The 15,663-nt window shown below is 44.4% G+C and overlaps 1 protein-coding gene and 1 long non-coding RNA gene across 7 annotated transcripts in view; one reads left to right on the forward strand and one right to left on the reverse strand.

The window, feature by feature from the left end:
- TACC2 (transforming acidic coiled-coil containing protein 2) overlaps window positions 1–15,663 on the forward strand; it is a 181,915-nt gene that overhangs the window by 98,454 nt on the left and 67,798 nt on the right. The window lies entirely within an intron of this gene.
- LOC121005351 lies at window positions 3,765–3,994 on the reverse strand. The gene is made up of 2 exons (XR_005779925.1): window positions 3,945–3,994; window positions 3,765–3,868 (listed from the first exon to the last, which is right to left on the reverse strand). It is a non-coding gene; the product is annotated as an uncharacterized LOC121005351 (long non-coding RNA).

A 15,663-nucleotide genomic window follows, 5' to 3' on the forward strand; every position in this document is an offset into this window, starting at 1 on the left:
AATGTTATACCCCCTCCATTTAGAAACACAATTATCGTCTGACCATGTGCCACCGCTCTAACCGTGAGAAGCAGGAGATGACGCTGCTATAGTGCAGTAGTCATTCCCATCACTGGGCAGATGGTTGTGTAATATGAGTATGATATGGTGTCCCATCTGTGCCATCCCACCTTCACGTGTCGCCCCCCTCCTCCTGACCACAAACCACTGTCATTGCTCCAGGGACACCAGCGGCAGGCTACCGGAGGGTGCAGTCTAACCACATAAAATGGACTTTGACAGCTGGACTGAATTCAGACATCTGGAATCTGCAGGCAACATGCGCAGCTGGAGGAGAAAGCATCCCTGTGTCTCAGGGAGTCCGTACAATGATATGAAATATTGCTGCATAATTATTCACACATTGAACTAACTAAACCCAGACACATGACAACATCTGGGGAAGAATAGGAGCGTTACCTCTCTGCTACATGGACGGAAGGCATGGTCATTTTAAAGTAATTATTGATATACCAGACAATGGCTTAAAGGGGTAATCCCATGACAAATGTAAATAAAATAAATGAAAATCAGACATAATGACAACCTCTTTCTAACAAAGCTAGAACCAGCCCTGTACCTCACATGGATCCTGAGATCTCCCCATTCATTGCTCTGCTAGATTTATTTCAAGGTGTCAGCTTAGGGTGTGTGTCCCTTCTCAGGGGGCATGTCCTTTCTGCTGCCGTTGGTGGCAGTTAAAGGATGTTATTGAGCACGTGCTTCTGTCTCAGTGAACGGGACAGAAAAATTAGAAAAAGAGCAAACAGCAGGTGGCACTATACAAACTGATTTCATTGGATTACTCAGAAGCTACAATACATTTTTAGTTACATACCATTACAAAAGTATTACGATTTATTTATTTTTATTTATTTTATGCATTTATATAGCGTAATAAACTGCTTTAAATAAAAATTGCCAATGCAATGTAAGTTTTACAATTTATCCTTTACCTAAAGTAAGTGTTCATGTGGTACCCATACAGGGCTGTGGGGAATAGTAATAACCATGAACGGACACAGGGTGTTTACAGCAGTCAATAGTCTGATGTCCATGGACAGACTACAGATAGCCTATGTGAATGGACTTTCAGGGTATATACATCGATAAATTTCTTATACTTGCATAAAGGAAGCTGAGTCGCACAGATCCGTTATATGGTGCCTCCCCTCTTCCCATACCTTTCATTTTTACAATGCAATAAGGAGTCTCACAGAGGCACCATATGGCAGCACAGAGAATATCTGTGGGTCTGGAATGTGCTGCTTATTCAGCCTACAGATATTGATGACCTGCTTACCTCCCAACCGTCCCCAGGAGCGGACTGAAAACTTAAATTGGTCCTAGAAAAAAAACTTTAGGGCCCTATGCATTAGGTGGGTCCAAATTGACAGAAGACTGGGCAACACAAGTAGACAGAAGTAGTCGGGGCCAGCAATATCATCAGTGCATCACAAAATGCTACCCCAGCAGAACCAAATACCACAGTGCAGCACAAAATACCGCCACCCGACTGCAGTATTCAGTGTGATCGTCCTGAGGATGGCAATATAGTTCAATTCACAAGGTTACCTGCAGAAACTGGCCAGGCACATAAGTATCTGATGCCCCTGACACTAATTAATACTGAGAGCATCAGATTGTTAGGCAGGGGCATTGCTAGGGTCTCAAAAGATCCGGGGCCCAAGCCCCAATGAATAGGGCCAAATTCTCTAAGTCGACCCCCCCCCCACACACACTGCATTTTGCTGTACTTGCTATACAGCAGCACATACCTGTCACATCCAGAGCCTCCAGGTGACGTCTCCTCCAATGTAGATCTTCTCTGTCATCATCTTTTCTATTTGGTCTGTACAATTTCTCTTAGCCGCCTCGTCTCTGCAGAGTGTGACACACAGACATCTTAGCATCACTTTTCTGTCATCATTCCCCCAACCTGGAGCCCCCACAGTGTTATCCTGCTGCTCGCTGTGCCCCCCAATACCCCCAAATACTATCCTGAAGAAAAATAACTGCCATACAGATAGACTCCCCCCCCCCCCCCCCCATAGTAATAGTGCTCCTCATCTCTGCAGAGTGTGACACACAGACATCTTAGCTTCATCACTTTTCTGTCATCATCTTCCACAGTGTTATCCTGCTGCTCGCTGTGCCCCCCCAATACTGTCCTGAAGAATAATTAGTGCCCCCATAGTGATAGTGATCGTCATAGTCCCACCAATAGTAATTCCCTTCTAGAATGCCCTCATTAGTAATACTGCCTCCTACAGTGCCCCCAACAGTGATAATGCTCCCTAAGAATGCCCCCATTAGTAATACTGCCCACTACAGTGCCCCAACTGTGATAACCCTCCACAAGAGTGCACCCATTAGTAGAAGAGCCCTCCAGTATTAATAATACCCTCACAGAGCCCCCAGTAGAAATAAGCCCCCCTAGAAATAGGGCAGACCTATATGTCCCTCCTATAAAGCCCCCAGTAGTAATAAGAATGCCTATAATGTCCCCTGGAGTTATAATACCCCTACAGTGCCCCCAGTATTTATACTGCCCTCTACTGTTATAATGCTCACCCTGAAGTGCCCCCAGTATTTATAATGCCCTCTGCAGTGCCCCCTGTGGTTATATTCCTCCCTCCGCCATACAGTCCCGTGTAAATAACATCACACCATCTCTCCAGCTCCCTCCAATATACAGTCCCATGTAAATAACATCCCTCTCTATCTACAGCCCCCTCCAAAATACAGTCCCATGTAAATAACATCACCCCCTCTGACATACAGTCCCATGTAAATAACATCACTCCCTCCCACTGCCGCCATCAACATACAGTCCTGTGTAAATAACATCACTGCCTCCCCCAGCCCCCTCTGACATACAGTCCCATTTAAATAACCACATCTCCCAGCATTGCTCTGCCTCTCCCTTCACTGACCTCTCCTCATGTAGCAGATCTCACCACAGCTTCTTCCCCCAGGTCTTCTCCTCTTCACTGCCGTCCTCTCCTGCACTGGTCACATGATGGTGACATCATCGCAGGTCCTTCTCAACCACTGCCTGTTTCACAGGTCTTTGAGATCTTCCAGTGCATCAGATTCAATTGTATTGCCGCCCTGAGGATGGCAATACAGTTGTATCTAGCAGGCAGGACATTCGGGGCCTGGGACAAATCCTCAGGGGCCCGGGACCCGAATGTTTTAACCTAGCAACGCCCCTGTTGTTAGGTAGCCAGTTGGTAGCCATAACAATGGCTCGGGCGGCCTCCTAGGCATTGGCCCACCTGGAATTTTCCCTGTAGGGTCTATGCCCAATCCGCCCCTGACCGTCCTGCATCTGGCAAGACAGTCACAGATTTCGGTGGCGGTAACGGCTGAGGTATGTCCCGCTCTCAGCTGTCTCTGCATCCATAATGATGTAGAGACAGTTGCCTGTAATGCCGTCCTCTCCCCTCTTCACCATTCAGCTGGCGGAGCTCCCCAGCCTGCACTATGTGGTCAGACATCCCTCTGTTGGGCTGTGTAGGAGGAGTGGTGCAGGCCCCGGAATCAGCCTGTGCGCTCTTCCTACACAGAAAAGCAAGCACTATGTGTGCCCGCTAGGTCACGGTGTCTCCTACCTGGGTTTGGCCGGACTCCTGGCTCACTTGCAATAAATTTGAGTGTAGTGATAGTAGGAGTAATATAGGAACTTTTCAGAATACATGATGTCCAGACCTTTAGATGAAGTTCAAACATTGCTTTATTTGAAATAACTTGCATTCAAACAGTATACAGCTTTGGTCTCTTGGTCCCAGCAGGTTTTGGCAATGATTGGCAGGAATGAGTACTTCTGCTTTAAATGTGGAGCTTGCAGGATAAACGTCTGCTTGGTAGCTCTGTAACTGTGGCAGGATTAGATTCTGCACCTATCTGTAACTTCTGCTGTGTGGGGACAGACTAGCTGAGGAGGAATAGGCTTCTCCTAGGACTCTGGACTTATCTCACAGATAGATTCTCAGGGGATGCTTTCTTCCTGGAACTCTGGAGATTGTCTGTAGTTTCTGCATTTTCATCCAGCAGAGTTGAAGGTGCTCAGACTGGGTATATGGCCACATCTCTTGTGGAGACGTGCTCCTACTTTCTTCCCTAAGGAGGGAGTAACACTCAAAACCCTCCTTTCCCTAACAGGGGGTAAACTATTACTGGTTCTAACTGTTTCTTCCCTCCCCTGCTGCAGAAAGAGGGACTCGCCCACCTCTCTCCAGAAGGGGGGCAGAATAGAACAGTAATGTTCCACTCTGAAGTGCCATAACATTAAGACTATCTCTGCCAATGATGTTGCCACCCGCTGGTAACCAGGATGAATACATGAACCATTACATTTAACATAGTTTTATATGTACATTTCTGGAGGACATAATGTAACTTATACCAGATGACATTATAAGAGGTGCTTAGAAGATAGTAGCGGGGTAGAGGCTTGTAGTAACATAACTCTGGGGTGTTACACTAGGTGAGTATTTACTGTTTCTTTCTTTCTTCCTGTGAAAGGGGCACATATCTGGGCATAACTACTGTGAAGAGGGCACATATCTGGGCATAACTACTGTGAAGAGGGCACATATCTGGGCATAACTACTGTGAAGAGGGCACATATCTGGGCATAACTACTTTGAAGAGGGCACATATCTGGATATACCTACTGTGAAGAGGGCACATATCTGGACATAACTACTGTGAAGGGGCCACATATCTGGACATAACTACTGTGTAGGGGCACACATCTGGGCATAACTACTGTGAAGAGGGCACATATCTGGACATAACTACTGTATAGGGGCAAATATCTGGGCATAACTACTGTGAAGAGGGCACATATCTGGACATACCTACTGTGAAGAGGGCACATATCTGGACATATCTACTGTGAAGGGGGCACATATCTGGACATAACTACTGTATAGGGGCAAATATCTGGGCATAACTACTGTGAAGAGGGCACATATCTGGACATACCTACTGTGAAGAGGGCACATATCTGGACATTACTGTGAAGGGGGAACATATCTGGACATAACTACTGTGTAGGGGCACACATCTGGGCATAACTACTGTGAAGAGGGCACATATCTGGACATAACTACTGTGAGGGGGCACATATCTGGACATAACTACTGTGAAGGGGGCACATATCTGGACATAACTACTGTGAAGGGGGCACATATCTAGGCATAACTACTGTGAAGGGGGCACATATCTGGACATAACTACTGTGTAGGGGAACATATCTGGACATAACTACTGTGAAGGGGGCACATATCTGGACATAACTACTGTATAGGGGCAAATATCTGGGCATAACTACTGTGAAGAGGGCACATATCTGGACATAACTACTGTGAGGGGGCACATATCTGGACATAACTACTGTGAAGGGGGCACATCTGGGCATAACTACTGTGACGGGGCACAATGTGGTTATTTTTACTGTGAGGGGCAAAATATGGACATAACTACTGTTTGTTGACATAAAGGAGGAATATGTGGGGGCATTAAGCGGACTGGGTTGGATTGGGTATGTATAGTTATGTTTTAGGCCAAGTTAGAGGCGTGGCCTAATATGAAAACAATTGCCATGACAAAAGTTGCCAGATATGATGAGCTGTCCTCAGGATATGTCATCAATACCAGATGCCAGAGAACTGCAGCTCGGCAGTAGTATGCCGGTGTCGGACACTACACATGGCCTCGGTGTATAGAGCCTTCTGCTTCCACTTCATATACTGTATAGTTTCCATTGCTGCAGCTGAGCAAAACAGCTGATCGTGCGGGTGCTGAGTGTCAGATGCCAACAATCTGATATTGATGACCCATCCTGAGGACGGGATATAACCTGTTTAAGAACTTTGTGCGACACCATGCATGTGGCATATTTTTGCGGCAGATTATTTGTATGCAGATTTTGCTGTACCACATGTCAAGTTATGTGCTGATTTTGGGCTCTTTCACACTTGCGGCAGGACGGATCCGACATGCTGTTCACCCTGTCGGATCCGTCCTTCCGCTATGCCGCCGGACTGCCGCTCCGTCCCCATTGACTATAATGGGGACGGGGGCGGAGCTCCGGCGGTGCACGGTGAAAGCCGCCGGACTAAAAAGTCGGACATGCAGGAAGGACGGATCCGACATGGTGAACAGCATGTAGGATCCGTCCTGCCGCAAGTGTGAAAGAGCCCTTTGTTGTACAAATTTTCTGCAGCTCATGGATGAGAAACTTTTTATCCACTTTTTGCTGCTAGTGTGTAAACAGTTTGTATGGCCATAACCTTAGGGTACCATTCACACATTGTATGACAGTTTTGGTAGCAATTTACCTCAACTGCCACCTATTACGTTGTAGTGAACAAAAACTGCATTGTTTTGTTTTGTTTTTTGCAAACTTCCAATAGTTCTTCTTATACATTTACTTCCATCAATCATTTTTTGTTAGCTACTGCTGCAAAATTACTTGTACATCGTTTTGCTTGTAGAGGAGTAAATGAGACGAGCTGTTATAATTACACTGCACCACCTCTACAAACAGCTGATCGGTAGGGGTGTCTTGAGTGGACCCCCACCAACCTGATATTGATGACCTATACTGAGGACTGCACAGCCCCTTTAATATTATGTTGTAATAGGGTTTTCAGCTTGGTTTTTGGACTGCACATGGCGGGTTGCTAGCACCTGGGGCAAGCCAAGTATTGCGCCCCCCCCCCCCAACCTGTGGCCACGCCCCTTTTTAAAGATAATACAGTGATAACTCTCTGAGTACAGATAATGCAGTAGATGTCACCTGCAGTCCTATGTAACACCACAGTGATAACTCTCTGAGTACAGATAATGTAGTAGATGGGTGTGAGGCCCCAGAATTCAGAACACACACAGTGTGACCTGAAGTCTGGGGCTAGAATGCGGCAGTGTGGGCCATATTCTACATCCACCCTTCCATCACTACAGAACATACAGGGTAATACAGCGCCACATACCTCTTACATCCACGGGCATCTCCTTTGATGTAGATGTTCTCTTTCCTCATCTTCTCCTTTCAGACTTTCAGACCAGACCACCATTTTGCAGCCATTTCTCATCTCTGCAGTTTGACCAAAAAAAAATCTTAGTTTACTACTTTTCCATCATCCTCCCATCTTCTGAACAAATCATCCTACCACCCCCAATACTGTGCCACTGTGGTCCCCAATACTATACTGCAGGAACAGATAAACCCCCTGAAAATACTAGTGCCACACAGATAATGCCCCCTTCAATAATTATTGGCACACACTGCCTTAAAATAACTGCGCCCAGCAAATAGTGCCCCTGATAACAAATAGTGTAAACATAACGTCCCCCAAAAATAATTTTGGTAAGCTAATACTGTGCCAAGGTGCCCCCACAGTAATAGTGCTCCCAAAAGTCCCACCAATAGGAATAATCCTCTGCTAGACCACACATGGTAGTAATAGTGCTCCTACAGTGCCCCCATGTCCCCACCGTGCCCCAGAAGTAATAATGCTCACATAGTGCCCATACTAGTAATCATGTTCCCCATAGACCCCCAGTAGTAATAAAGCCAACCATAATGCCCCCCAGTAGTAATAATTCTCCTTATAATGTGCCAGTGTAAAAAATACCCCCTTGTAATGCCCCCAGTTGAGCTAATGTCCCCATAGTGCCCCCATAATGTGCCAGTATAAAATATCACTATATAGTGCCCCCAGTAAATTCTCCCATAGTGCTCCTCTCCCCCCTTCCTCCTAGTGCCCCCCATAATGTACCAGTATAAAATGCCCCATATATAGTGCCCCAGTAGATGCCCTCAGTGTACCCCATAATTAGCAAGTATAAAATACCCCTTCTTAGTGCCCCCGTAGATGACTCCCATAGTACTCCTTTTCCCCCCCTTCCCCATAGTACCCACCATAATGTGTCCCAGTATAAAATGCTCCTATACAGAGCCCTTAATATAAAGTACGCCTTCTTTGTGGCCTCAGTAGAAGCCTCCATAGTGTTCCTCTCCGCCCCTTCCCCCATAGTGCCCCCCATATAAAATACTTCTTCTTTGTGGCCTCAGTAGATGCCCCCATAGTGCCCCCCAATAATGTGCCAGTAAGAAGTGCCCCCCAATAATGTGCCAGTAAGAAGTGCCCCCCAATCATGTGCCAGTAACGAGTGCCCCCAATCATGTGCCAGTAAGAAGTGCCCCCCATAGATGCACCCCAATCATGCGCCAGTAACAAGTGCCCCCATAGTGCTCCTCTCCGTATTGTACCATATAAAAAAAATAAACACTTATACTTACCTCCCTCAGGCTGGCAGCGATGCGATGCAGGCCTCTTCCGGCCTGTGTCCTGCGCTGTACGGCTCAGTCGGCGCGATGACATCATCGCTCCGCCTGCACTGGTCTCTGATAGGCTGCAGGCCTAAGTATTGTTGTGAACTTGACATTGCTTCCTTCTCATTGGCCCACAAGCAAGAAGCAGACAGGAATCATGTGTTCAGATGGAAAAAAAAATGCAGAATATTCGATATAACGAATATACAGTATAGCACTATATTCAAAATATTCGCGAATTCACGAAGTGGCGATATTCGCAATAAAAATTCACTATTCGAATACTCGCGCTCAACACTATATCTAATATAAAGCCTGACAACCAGGCATGGGATTCCGCCAGTTCCCTCAGGTTCTCCAGATTCGGTTGTTAAAATTGCAGCGGCAGCTGGAGATGAGTGCTTCCATTCCATAGTTTACTCCTTAGGCTTTTTAAAAGTTGGGTGCTATGTGTGTGTAGTGTATATACAGTATGTGTATAGTGTATATATGGTGTATTTATGTGTGTAGTGTATATATGGTGTATTTATGTGTGTAGTGTATATACAGTATGTGTATGTGTGTAGTGTATATACAGTATGTGTATGTGTGTAGTGTATATACTGTATGTGTGTAGTGTATATATGGTGTATTTATGTGTATGTGTGTATATACAGTATGTGTACGTGTGTAGTGTATATATGTGTATTTATGTGTGTGTACTGTATATACAGTTTGTGTGTAGTGTGTATATATGGTGTATTTATGTGTGTAGTGTATATACAGTATGTGTACGTGTGTAGTGTATATATGGTGTATTTATGTGTGTGTAGTGTATATACAGTATCTGTGTAGTGTATATATGGTGTATTTATGTGTATGTGTGTGTAGTGTATATACAGTATGTGTATATATGGTGTATTTATGTGTATGTGTGTAGTGTATATACAGTATGTGTATGTGTGTAGTGTATATACAGTATGTGTATGTGTGTAGTGTATATATGGTGTATTTATGTGTGTGTAGTGTATATACAGTATGTGTGTAGTGTATATATGGTGTATTTATGTGTATGTGTGTAGTGTATATATGTGTATGTGTGTGTGTACTGTATATACAGTTTGTGTGTAGTGTGTATATATGGTGTATTTATGTGTGTGTACTGTATATACAGTATGTGTGTAGTGTATTTATGTGTATGTGTGTGTAGTGTATATACAGTATGTGTGTTGCATATATATGGTGTATGAACATGTAAACATGTGTGGTGACTCCGCGTGTTCACCGTTGAGTAGGGAACCTGTTGTTAAAAATTTGAATCCCACCCCTGCTGACAACCATTTTAAAGGAGTATTCCAGTTGTTAGACATTATCCTCTATCCACAGGATAGGGGATAACTATTAGATCAGATGGGGTCCTACTACTGGGACCCCCGCGATCACGAGAACGGTGGCCCTGTACCTCCTGCAGCCTCCCTGTAAAGAACGGAGCAGCCGGTTGCACATGTGTGTGGCTGCTCCATTAATTTCTATGGGAGTTCCAGAGATAGCAGAGTACAGCGCTAGGACCCCCACCAATCTCATAGTGATGCCCTACTCTATGGATAGGTGATAACTTCAACCAACCAGAATACCCCTTTAAGGAAGGTTTACAGCCAAAAAGTCAGGACACTTGCCAGTTTCCGAAATGTCCAGGCAACACTGTTTATTTGCAATGCACACCCGAGTTATAAGAACGTACATTTCTCCTTTTGTCTTGGGGCATGATCAGGAACAGAGGGGTGATTGTATTTGACTCCATCTGACCTTTTAAGCAGTATCAGCAGGTTGGTGGTCTCTACTGACAGATTCCCTGGAATAAACTAGGGTATTCATTTCTGAAATAAAAATGCAGTGATGTTTTCACGTTTTCCCAAATTACAGTTTAAAATTAAAAGCAGAATATATTCATTTCTGTGAATTTCAGCTTCTCCAGCTCATAATAAGATTTATATTCCTGCCGTATGAAGCCAGAAGTCACTGTGACCTGCTATGTGACCAGTGCTGAGAGACATATGGTCCTGTTGTTAGCGGGGAATTAGAGATACTACTATCTCAGCAGGAGGGAGAAAGTGATATTGAGCTGCTTTTTTTTTTTGCAAAGAAAGGGAAGAAGCCTCCATATTGTTCTCTGTTTTGTTTGTGCCGTTATAGTTTCATCGGCCAAGATCAGTTTTCCATGCATTGTAACCGTCTCCTTTATCGGCCTGGAGATAGTATGTCATTTTTTTATCATGTAAGCTAATAGGTTATATACTGGGAGAGTCTAACGCTAATAAGCTGCAGAGTACTGAGCAGTCAGTAGTGCAAGACCCAAAGACATTAGAAGGTAGAGGTCTAGAAAGTCAAGTTTATGCAACTTTTAGATGAGATTTAATACAAAATGTTCATAAACTCATGCACACGACTGTATTTTTCCTCATTTTTTAAAATGAATGGCACAATGACCCGCACAATTCAACGGCGTTATTCACTTATCCGTTTTTAGGACCAGGTCCATTTATCACATAGCCTTGAAAGTTATGCCGTATATTACTGGTGAATCCTGTATTCCTGATGTGCAGACGTTAGCACGTACCAAAAGCGGTCCAAGGAAGGAGAACCCACGACAGGGTTATTGGTGGCCAAGACTCATTCGTGTTCATGGGGAGTAAAGATGAGCCCATCTGGTCTGAACCCACCGAAGAGCTTCTGTAGCAGAAAAGTAAAAGAGTCACTTAGCGGGTCATTTATGACGCTGAAATACATCTATTTTAGGCGTATTTCTGCGATTTCTCCCCGCTCACACCAGTTCTAAAAAAGTGGACATGGCGCGGGCAGGGATGGGCCGTTAGGCCCACCTCATTTTCTACTCCTGTTTCAGGCGTAGAAAATGGTCTATATGTAAGACAGCAACGAAGCAGTCTTACATCTAGAAGCAACGGTGGATATGCTGAAGTTATGTAGAGGCTGGCACCTCTTTCTAACTTTGGCGGATCCACCGCCAGCACAGGGGTTTATTAAGACCGGTGTCTAAAACGCCGGTCTTAGTTTTCATAAAACTTTTGAAATGTCATAGCAACATATCAAAGGTTTTGATCAGTGGGGGTCTGAGTGCTGAGACCCCCACCGATAGCTAGAAAGAAGAGAGAGAAGAGCTCGCCTATCGTGCTCTCTTGCCTCATTGCAGGAGACAGAATCAGGCCCATAGACTTTCTATGGAGTCCATCTCGCTTCCTCTCCTGCAGTGAAGAGAGCGGGGTAAGTGAGCGCTTCTCTCTCCTCATTCTAGCGATCCGTCGGGATCTCAGCAATCAGACCCCCACCGATCAGAACCTTTCATATGTCACTATGACATTTCAAAAGTTTTATGAAAACTTACTGACCCTTTAACTTTTTCAGCATTTTCTGCTACAGTAGCTGTGCAGGAGTGGAAGCCTATGGGCCCGATCTCCTGCAGTGAGGAGAGACAGTGTGATATGCAAGCACTTCTCTCTCCTCCATCGGTGGGGTGTCCACACATAAACCCCCACTGACCAAATCCCTTTGATATGTCTCAAAAGTGTAATGAATAGTCAGTGACCCTTTCTTGCCATGACAGATGATGCCAGAATACAGCAAGCGACATATAGGCCTGCGTAAGCGCTCAGTGGCTTGATGTGATGGCAGGTGGTCTTGATGTTGCGGTGAACAGTGTAGACCTATTCTGCCTTGTGTCAGGTGTGGGCTCTCCGTCAGGTTGAGGGGATATGGAGCTTTTATTGGTACTGAAGGTAAACATGTGATTTCTATCTGACAGCCCATTCGTGGGTTTCGTATCTCTTATCCAGTTCGAAAGCAAATGCCATAAAGTTTGGACAAGGAAGAGTTAAACAGAAGCCATTACTCCCCTCCTCTCCTTTTTCCTCCCGCCTGCGTTGCTGATGCTGCTATTGCTTTCCCCATCTTTGCTCCTGTATTTCGCGCATAGACCCACTGCTCATCCTGCTTCCCGTGAAGGAGACGTTTTCCATGAAATTCATGTGTCTGCAGGGGATGAGGACTCACAATATTCCTTTTTCCTGAGCAGCGTAACGATCCTGCCGTCTCCCCTCCCCCTATTCTTGCTTGCTTTCTCATTGTGCTGTCTGAGCAGGCAAGCATCATCACCCGGTGTGCTACAGCCATTTGCATTCAGCCAGTGAACGTGCTGAGAGCTCGAGGGATTGACCGCACTAATCACGGCGACTGAGGTGAAGAGGGAAGGAGGACAGCAATGGATTCTGTCCTGTGAAGAGGATGACTATGGCCGTTTGCATTGTATAAACAAGACGTGCCATTCCTGCTGTTCTTGTGGCATCAACCTTGCGCTGCACGACACTGGATTGTGGATGGCGAAGGACTGACTGACGTCGTTCTCCGCTGTCATCCCCAAGACTGGATACAAGGACTGGCAGCAGGTCTCTGCTTTGCTCCTCACTGCAGGGTCCTGTCTTGCTCTGGGCCAGGCACTGCTGTTTGGGCAGTGCAGGAGGCTGGGAGCCGACCTGCAGCCTGCTGAGGATGGGAGGGACTGAGTCAGCACTGCAGCAGGGACAGGCCACAAGCCTGGCAAGGGAACCCTCTGAAAATATGTGAGTAGCTGTTCATTTGCTTAGTATTGGTATTCATGTGACCCACCTGATCATACATGTGCATTCTGCACTTTGTGACATGCCACCCTGTCCTTTACCTACAAAATATGACATTCATCAGGTATTGTTACGTTAACCCTTCACCCAATAACCATTCATTCATAAATCCTTGTTGCTTTGCTTCTCTATGCTTTGACATCTCTGGTGCTGGTAATCCTCTTGGACTAAGACAAACCTGTGCGCTGCACTTAGTCCCCAGAGACTGTAATGAACTCAGGAGTCGGACCCTTTAAAAAAAAAATGTGTAAATCGTCCATAAATGTAAAAATAATATGACTGCATTAAAGATCAAAATGCTTATCCATGAGAAGTCTGATGGTAGGACACCATACGTGAACACATCCTAGATACGTGGGATCAGATATTGTTGAGATAACCCCATACACATACAAATTTTCTTGGTAGATAACCATAAGTAATAACCATTTTCTACTCCAAAAATGTGATCTTTCCTTCATCATAGACCTAGCATTGCACGAAGATAGACATTAACCATATTCAACTCAAGAGACCTGATGTTTCCTTCATCATACACCTAGAACTACATGAAGATAGACATTAACCATATTCAACTCAAGAGACCTGATCTTTCCTTCATCATACACCTAGAACTACATGAAGATAGACATTAACCATATTCAACTCAAGAGACCTGATCTTTCCTTCATCATATACCTAGAACTACATGAAGATAGACATTAACCATATTCAACTCAAGAGACCTGATCTTTCCTTCATCATATACCTAGAACTACATGAAGATAGACATTAACCATTTTCTACTCAAGAGACGTGATTGATCTTTCCTTCATCATATACCTAGAACTACATGAAGATAGACATTAACCATTTTATACTCAAGAGACGTGATCTTTCCTTCATCATAGACCTAGAACTGCACAAAGATAGACATTAACCATTTTCTACTCAAGAGACGTGATTGATCTTTCCTTCATCATATACCTAGAACTACATGAAGATAGACATTAACCATTTTATACTCAAGAGACGTGATCTTTCCTTCATCATAGACCTAGAACTGCACGAAGATAGACATTAACCATTTTCTACTCAAGAGACGTGATCTTTCCTTCATCATAGACCTAGAACTACACGAAGATAGACATTAACCATTTCCTACTCAAGAGACCTGATCTTTTCTTCATCCTAGACCTAGAACTACACGAAGATAGACATTAACCATTTCCTACTCAAGAGACCTGATCTTTCCTTCATCATAGACCTAGAACTGCACAAAGATAGACATTATAACCTAAGTAGTCAGCTCTAAGCACCTGTCTGCTTTCCTGTCTAGAATAAATGATTCATGTCATGTTCCTCGCTGCTTGCCACATTTCACTGTATTACTTCCTCTGGTTGACTATAAACCCTGGCTTTTATAGAATTTCCAAAAAAACAAACCTACAGCTGCTACGCCTGAGACCGACTGGTGCCTGTCACCATCTATTACCCAGCGAATCTTAGCTTAGCTGCTGTTTACGTCCATTGTCAAAATGATTTCTCGTCCATGAAAACACCTATTCTGTTTTAGTGCAAGACTCCATGGAAAATGTCTCTAATAAGCATCAAGCAGCTGCCCCAGGCGGCATTGCGCCATTGAAGCTTTGCTGTGTCCTCATTTATTTCGCCACGTTCATTATGTGCCAGTACAACTCGCTCCCTGCTATTCTACCTCACAATCCTTTCAACCAAAATTAGCCTTTTGAGGGACATCAGGCAGTCTTCCTGTCATGTTCAGGAATGTGTCTCATCGTCGCCTGGTCATGGCAAAGGACGGCAGCATACGTCCCCTTTAGCATGTGGAGTGGGTGAAAATTTTAACATCTATGATTTTTTATTTTTTTTTACCATCTGCCAACATATTCACAATTTTAGGCAGTGAGAAGCAGAGGAGAAAGAACAAAAGCCATACAAATATAGGGTGAACACAAAGCGAACGAAACGTGTGCAGACGGTGGAATAAAACATGGCTCCATCACAGGCAGCAGTGTTTACCCCTGTGTGACGTTGCCACATATAGCTGAATTTTTATTATTTCTACATGTATTATTTTACGGTGTGGTCTAAATTTAGGGATCTTCTCATGATCTTCCATTTTCCATATCATATGTGACTGAGAAGATGCATTACCAACCAGTTTTAGCATTTGGGTGTTTGATCCTCAGATATGTCACACGAATCCTTAGGTATTTTTGGTGCCAGTTATTTGTGCTTTGGGTACAGACATTTGTCATAGAGTATGAACACCTATTTGGGCAATATTTTATGACCATATTTTATTCAATTGGTTTTTATTAAACGTTTTCAGCAGTTTTTGTCCTACAGGGTTAAGATTCAGTGTATCTGCAGACCTATTCGGTTTTAGGCTAGCTCTACACAACGACATGTGCTGCTCGACAATAAGTCGCGCGACACATAGGACACAACTACACTGCAACATTTGTCGCAAGCCAATTTTTATAATGATAGTCTAAGGTGTCGCACTACGACATGGAACATACTGTGACTGCGACTATCATTATAAAAATTGTCACGCGACATTGGTGCGACAAAATGTCGCATAAACAAATGTCGTCATGT

Source organism: Bufo bufo, chromosome 6 (assembly GCF_905171765.1).
Source record: "Bufo bufo chromosome 6, aBufBuf1.1, whole genome shotgun sequence".
Taxonomy (NCBI): Eukaryota; Metazoa; Chordata; class Amphibia; order Anura; family Bufonidae; genus Bufo; species Bufo bufo.